The sequence below is a fragment of the Trachinotus anak genome, unplaced genomic scaffold, assembly GCF_046630095.1.
Source record: "Trachinotus anak isolate AG129_WGS33_773 ecotype Australia unplaced genomic scaffold, CSIRO_AGI_Tana_v1 ptg000086l, whole genome shotgun sequence".
Classification (NCBI taxonomy): Eukaryota; Metazoa; Chordata; class Actinopteri; order Carangiformes; family Carangidae; genus Trachinotus; species Trachinotus anak.
Window position 1 is genome coordinate 30,001 of NW_027273937.1, and position 7,500 is coordinate 37,500.

Genomic DNA, 7,500 nt, shown 5'->3' on the forward strand with positions numbered 1-7,500 from the left:
TTAAAGGGCCACACAGCACCTCCACAGGACCTCCACAGCCACACACACATGCTTCTCTCCCCTGTATCAGAGCTCCAGGGGCCAGGCTCATGGCCCAGCTTCTCCCCCTGTGATATTAAAGGCCCACACAGCACCTCCACAGGACCTCCACAGCCACACACACACACATGCCTCTCTCCCCTGTATCAGAGCTCCAGGGGCCAGGCTCACGGCCCAGCTTCTCCCCCTGTGATATTAAAGGCCCACACAGCACCTCCACAGGACCTCCACAGCCACACACACATGCTTCTCTCCCCTGTATCAGAGCTCCAGGGGCCAGGCTCATGGCCCAGCTTCTCCCCCTGTGATATTAAAGGCCCACACAGCACCTCCACAGGACCTCCACAGCCACACACACACATGCCTCTCTCCCCTGTATCAGAGCTCCAGGGGCCAGGCTCATGGCCCAGCTTCTCCCCCTGTGATATTAAAGGCCCACACAGCACCTCCACAGGACCTCCACAGCCACACACACATGCCTCTCTGCCCCTGTGTCAGAGCTCCAGCACCCAGGCATATCACCCAGCCACTGGCCCTGTGACATTAAAGGGCCACACAGCACCTCCACAGGACCTCCACAGCCACACACACATGCCTCTCTCCCCTGTATCAGAGCTCCAGGAGCCAGGCTCATGGCCCAGCTTCTCCCCCTGTGATATTAAAGGCCCACACAGCACCTCCACAGACCTCCACAGCCACACATCCATGCCTCTCTCCCCCTGTGTCAGAGCTCCAGGAGCCAGGCATATCACCCAGCCACTGGCCCTGTGATATTAAAGGGCCACACAGCACCTCCACAGGACCTCCACAGCCACACACACATGCTTCTCTCCCCTGTATCAGAGCTCCAGGGGCCAGGCTCATGGCCCAGCTTCTCCCCTGTGATATTAAAGGCCCACACAGCACCTCCACAGGACCTCCACAGCCACACACACACACATGCCTCTCTCCCCTGTATCAGAGCTCCAGGGGCCAGGCTCACGGCCCAGCTTCTCCCCCTGTGATATTAAAGGCCCACACAGAGCACCTCCACAGGACCTCCACAGCCACACACACATGCCTCTCTGCCCCTGTGTCAGAGCTCCAGCACCCAGGCATATCACCCAGCCACTGGCCCTGTGACATTAAAGGGCCACACAGGACCTCCACAGCCACACACACACATGCCTCTCTCCCCTGTATCAGAGCTCCAGGGGCCAGGCTCATGGCCCAGCTTCTCCCCCTGTGATATTAAAGGCCCACACAGCACCTCCACAGGACCTCCACAGCCACACACACATGCCTCTCTGGCCCTGTGTCAGAGCTCCAGCACCCAGGCATATCACCCAGCCACTGGCCCTGTGATATTAAAGGCCACACAGCACCTCCACAGCCACACATCCATGCCTCTCTCCCCTGTATCAGAGCTCCAGGAGCCAGGCTAATGGCCCAGCTTCTCCCCCTGTGATATTAAAGGCCCACACAGCACCTCCACAGGACCTCCACAGCCACACACACATGCCTCTCTCCCCTGTATCAGAGCTCCAGGGGCCAGGCTCATGGCCCAGCTTCTCCCCTGTGATATTAAAGGCCCACACAGCACCTCCACAGGACCTCCACAGCCACACATCCATGCCTCTATCCCCCTGTGTCAGAGCTCCAGCACCCAGGCATATCACCCAGCCACTGGCCCTGTGACATAAAGGGCCACACATCACCCCCATAGGACCTCCACAGCCACACACACATGCCTCTCTCCCCTGTATCAGAGCTCCAGCACCCAGGCATATCACCCAGCCACTGGCCCTGTGACATTAAAGGGCCACACATCACCCCCATAGGACCTCCACAGCCACACACACATGCCTCTCTCCCCTGTATCAGAGCTCCAGCACCCAGGCTCATGGCCCAGCTTCTCCCCCTGTGATATTAAAGGCCCACACAGCACCTCCACAGGACCTCCACAGCCACACACACATGCCTCTCTGGCCCTGTGTCAGAGCTCCAGCACCCAGGCATATCACCCAGCCACTGGCCCTGTGATATTAAAGGCCCACACAGCACCTCCACAGCCACACATCCATGCCTCTCTCCCCCTGTGTCAGAGCTCCAGCACCCAGGCATATCACCCAGCCACTGGCCCTGTGACATTAAAGGCCACACAGCACCTCCACAGGACCTCCACAGCCACACACACATGCTTCTCTCCCCTGTATCAGAGCTCCAGGGGCCAGGCTCATGGCCCAGCTTCTCCCCTGTGATATTAAAGGCCCACACAGCACCTCCACAGGACCTCCACAGCCACACACACACACACACACATGCCTCTCTGCCCCTGTGTCAGAGCTCCAGCACCCAGGCAGATCACCCAGCCACTGGGCCTGTGACATTAAAGGGCCACACAGCACCTCCACAGCCACACACACATGCTTCTCTCCCCTGTATCAGAGCTCCAGGGGCCAGGCTCATGGCCCAGCTTCTCCCCCTGTGATATTAAAGGCCACACAGCACCTCCACAGGACCTCCACAGCCACACACACACATGCCTCTCTCCCCTGTGTCAGAGCTCCAGGAGCCAGGCATATCACCCAGCCACTGGCCCTGTGACATTAAAGGGCCACACAGCACCTCCACAGGACCTCCACAGCCACACACACATGCCTCTCTCCCCTGTGTCAGAGCTCCAGCACCCAGGCATATCACCCAGCCACTGGCCCTGTGACATTAAAGGGCCACACAGGACCTCCACAGCCACACACACATGCCTCTCTCCCCTGTATCAGAGCTCCAGGGGCCAGGCTCATGGCCCAGCTTCTCCCCCTGTGATATTAAAGGGCCACACAGCACCTCCACAGGACCTCCACAGCCACACACACATGCCTCTCTGGCCCTGTGTCAGAGCTCCAGCACCCAGGCATATCACCCAGCCACTGGCCCTGTGATATTAAAGGCCCACACAGCACCTCCACAGGACCTCCACAGCCACACACACATGCTTCTCTCCCCTGTATCAGAGCTCCAGGGGCCAGGCTCATGGCCCAGCTTCTCCCCCTGTGATATTAAAGGCCCACACAGCACCTCCACAGGACCTCCACAGCCACACACCCATGCCTCTCTCCCCCTGTGTCAGAGCTCCAGCACCCAGGCATATCACCCAGCCACTGGCCCTGTGACATTAAAGGGCCACACAGCACCTCCACAGGACCTCCACAGCCACACACACATGCCTCTCTCCCCTGTATCAGAGCTCCAGGGGCCAGGCTCATGGCCCAGCTTCTCCCCCTGTGATATTAAAGGCCCACACAGCACCTCCACAGGACCTCCACAGCCACACACACACATGCCTCTCTCCCCTGTATCAGAGCTCCAGGGGCCAGGCTCATGGCCCAGCTTCTCCCCCTGTGATATTAAAGGCCCACACAGCACCTCCACAGGACCTCCACAGCCACACACACATGCCTCTCTCCCCTGTATCAGAGCTCCAGGAGCCAGGCATATCACCCAGCCACTGGCCCTGTGATATTAAAGGGCCACACAGCACCTCCACAGGACCTCCACAGCCACACACACATGCTTCTCTCCCCTGTATCAGAGCTCCAGGGGCCAGGCTCATGGCCCAGCTTCTCCCCCTGTGATATTAAAGGCCCACACAGCACCTCCACAGGACCTCCACAGCCACACACACACATGCCTCTCTCCCCTGTATCAGAGCTCCAGGGGCCAGGCTCATGGCCCAGCTTCTCCCCCTGTGATATTAAAGGCCCACACAGCACCTCCACAGGACCTCCACAGCCACACACACATGCCTCTCTGCCCCTGTGTCAGAGCTCCAGCACCCAGGCATATCACCCAGCCACTGGCCCTGTGACATTAAAGGGCCACACAGCACCTCCACAGGACCTCCACAGCCACACACACATGCCTCTCTCCCCTGTATCAGAGCTCCAGGAGCCAGGCTCATGGCCCAGCTTCTCCCCCTGTGATATTAAAGGCCCACACAGCACCTCCACAGGACCTCCACAGCCACACATCCATGCCTCTCTCCCCCTGTGTCAGAGCTCCAGGAGCCAGGCATATCACCCAGCCACTGGCCCTGTGATATTAAAGGGCCACACAGCACCTCCACAGGACCTCCACAGCCACACACACATGCTTCTCTCCCCTGTATCAGAGCTCCAGGGGCCAGGCTCATGGCCCAGCTTCTCCCCCTGTGATATTAAAGGCCCACACAGCACCTCCACAGGACCTCCACAGCCACACACACACACATGCCTCTCTCCCCTGTATCAGAGCTCCAGGGGCCAGGCTCACGGCCCAGCTTCTCCCCCTGTGATATTAAAGGCCCACACAGCACCTCCACAGGACCTCCACAGCCACACACACATGCTTCTCTCCCCTGTATCAGAGCTCCAGGGGCCAGGCTCATGGCCCAGCTTCTCCCCCTGTGATATTAAAGGCCCACACAGCACCTCCACAGGACCTCCACAGCCACACACACACATGCCTCTCTCCCCTGTATCAGAGCTCCAGGGGCCAGGCTCATGGCCCAGCTTCTCCCCCTGTGATATTAAAGGCCCACACAGCACCTCCACAGGACCTCCACAGCCACACACACATGCCTCTCTGCCCCTGTGTCAGAGCTCCAGCACCCAGGCATATCACCCAGCCACTGGCCCTGTGACATTAAAGGGCCACACAGCACCTCCACAGGACCTCCACAGCCACACACACATGCCTCTCTCCCCTGTATCAGAGCTCCAGGAGCCAGGCTCATGGCCCAGCTTCTCCCCCTGTGATATTAAAGGCCCACACAGCACCTCCACAGGACCTCCACAGCCACACATCCATGCCTCTCTCCCCCTGTGTCAGAGCTCCAGGAGCCAGGCATATCACCCAGCCACTGGCCCTGTGATATTAAAGGGCCACACAGCACCTCCACAGGACCTCCACAGCCACACACACATGCTTCTCTCCCCTGTATCAGAGCTCCAGGGGCCAGGCTCATGGCCCAGCTTCTCCCCCTGTGATATTAAAGGCCCACACAGCACCTCCACAGGACCTCCACAGCCACACACACACATGCCTCTCTCCCCTGTATCAGAGCTCCAGGGGCCAGGCTCACGGCCCAGCTTCTCCCCCTGTGATATTAAAGGCCCACACAGCACCTCCACAGGACCTCCACAGCCACACACACATGCCTCTCTGCCCCTGTGTCAGAGCTCCAGCACCCAGGCATATCACCCAGCCACTGGCCCTGTGACATTAAAGGGCCACACAGGACCTCCACAGCCACACACACACATGCCTCTCTCCCCTGTATCAGAGCTCCAGGGGCCAGGCTCATGGCCCAGCTTCTCCCCCTGTGATATTAAAGGCCCACACAGCACCTCCACAGGACCTCCACAGCCACACACACATGCCTCTCTGGCCCTGTGTCAGAGCTCCAGCACCCAGGCATATCACCCAGCCACTGGCCCTGTGATATTAAAGGCCCACACAGCACCTCCACAGCCACACATCCATGCCTCTCTCCCCTGTATCAGAGCTCCAGGAGCCAGGCTAATGGCCCAGCTTCTCCCCCTGTGATATTAAAGGCCCACACAGCACCTCCACAGGACCTCCACAGCCACACACACATGCCTCTCTCCCCTGTATCAGAGCTCCAGGGCCAGGCTCATGGCCCAGCTTCTCCCCCTGTGATATTAAAGGCCCACACAGCACCTCCACAGGACCTCCACAGCCACACATCCATGCCTCTATCCCCCTGTGTCAGAGCTCCAGCACCCAGGCATATCACCCAGCCACTGGCCCTGTGACATTAAAGGGCCACACATCACCCCCATAGGACCTCCACAGCCACACACACATGCCTCTCTCCCCTGTATCAGAGCTCCAGCACCCAGGCATATCACCCAGCCACTGGCCCTGTGACATTAAAGGGCCACACATCACCCCCATAGGACCTCCACAGCCACACACACATGCCTCTCTCCCCTGTATCAGAGCTCCAGCACCCAGGCTCATGGCCCAGCTTCTCCCCCTGTGATATTAAAGGCCCACACAGCACCTCCACAGGACCTCCACAGCCACACACACATGCCTCTCTGGCCCTGTGTCAGAGCTCCAGCACCCAGGCATATCACCCAGCCACTGGCCCTGTGATATTAAAGGCCCACACAGCACCTCCACAGCCACACATCCATGCCTCTCTCCCCCTGTGTCAGAGCTCCAGCACCCAGGCATATCACCCAGCCACTGGCCCTGTGACATTAAAGGGCCACACAGCACCTCCACAGGACCTCCACAGCCACACACACATGCTTCTCTCCCCTGTATCAGAGCTCCAGGGGCCAGGCTCATGGCCCAGCTTCTCCCCCTGTGATATTAAAGGCCCACACAGCACCTCCACAGGACCTCCACAGCCACACACACACATGCCTCTCTCCCCTGTATCAGAGCTCCAGGGGCCAGGCTCATGGCCCAGCTTCTCCCCCTGTGATATTAAAGGCCCACACAGCACCTCCACAGGACCTCCACAGCCACACACACATGCCTCTCTGCCCCTGTGTCAGAGCTCCAGCACCCAGGCATATCACCCAGCCACTGGCCCTGTGACATTAAAGGGCCACACAGCACCTCCACAGGACCTCCACAGCCACACACACATGCCTCTCTCCCCTGTATCAGAGCTCCAGGAGCCAGGCTCATGGCCCAGCTTCTCCCCCTGTGATATTAAAGGCCCACACAGCACCTCCACAGGACCTCCACAGCCACACATCCATGCCTCTCTCCCCCTGTGTCAGAGCTCCAGGAGCCAGGCATATCACCCAGCCACTGGCCCTGTGATATTAAAGGGCCACACAGCACCTCCACAGGACCTCCACAGCCACACACACATGCTTCTCTCCCCTGTATCAGAGCTCCAGGGGCCAGGCTCATGGCCCAGCTTCTCCCCCTGTGATATTAAAGGCCCACACAGCACCTCCACAGGACCTCCACAGCCACACACACACACATGCCTCTCTCCCCTGTATCAGAGCTCCAGGGGCCAGGCTCACGGCCCAGCTTCTCCCCCTGTGATATTAAAGGCCCACACAGCACCTCCACAGGACCTCCACAGCCACACACACATGCTTCTCTCCCCTGTATCAGAGCTCCAGGGGCCAGGCTCATGGCCCAGCTTCTCCCCCTGTGATATTAAAGGCCCACACAGCACCTCCACAGGACCTCCACAGCCACACACACACATGCCTCTCTCCCCTGTATCAGAGCTCCAGGGGCCAGGCTCATGGCCCAGCTTCTCCCCCTGTGATATTAAAGGCCCACACAGCACCTCCACAGGACCTCCACAGCCACACACACATGCCTCTCTGCCCCTGTGTCAGAGCTCCAGCACCCAGGCATATCACCCAGCCACTGGCCCTGTGACATTAAAGGGCCACACAGCACCTCCACAGGACCTCCACAGCCACACACACATGC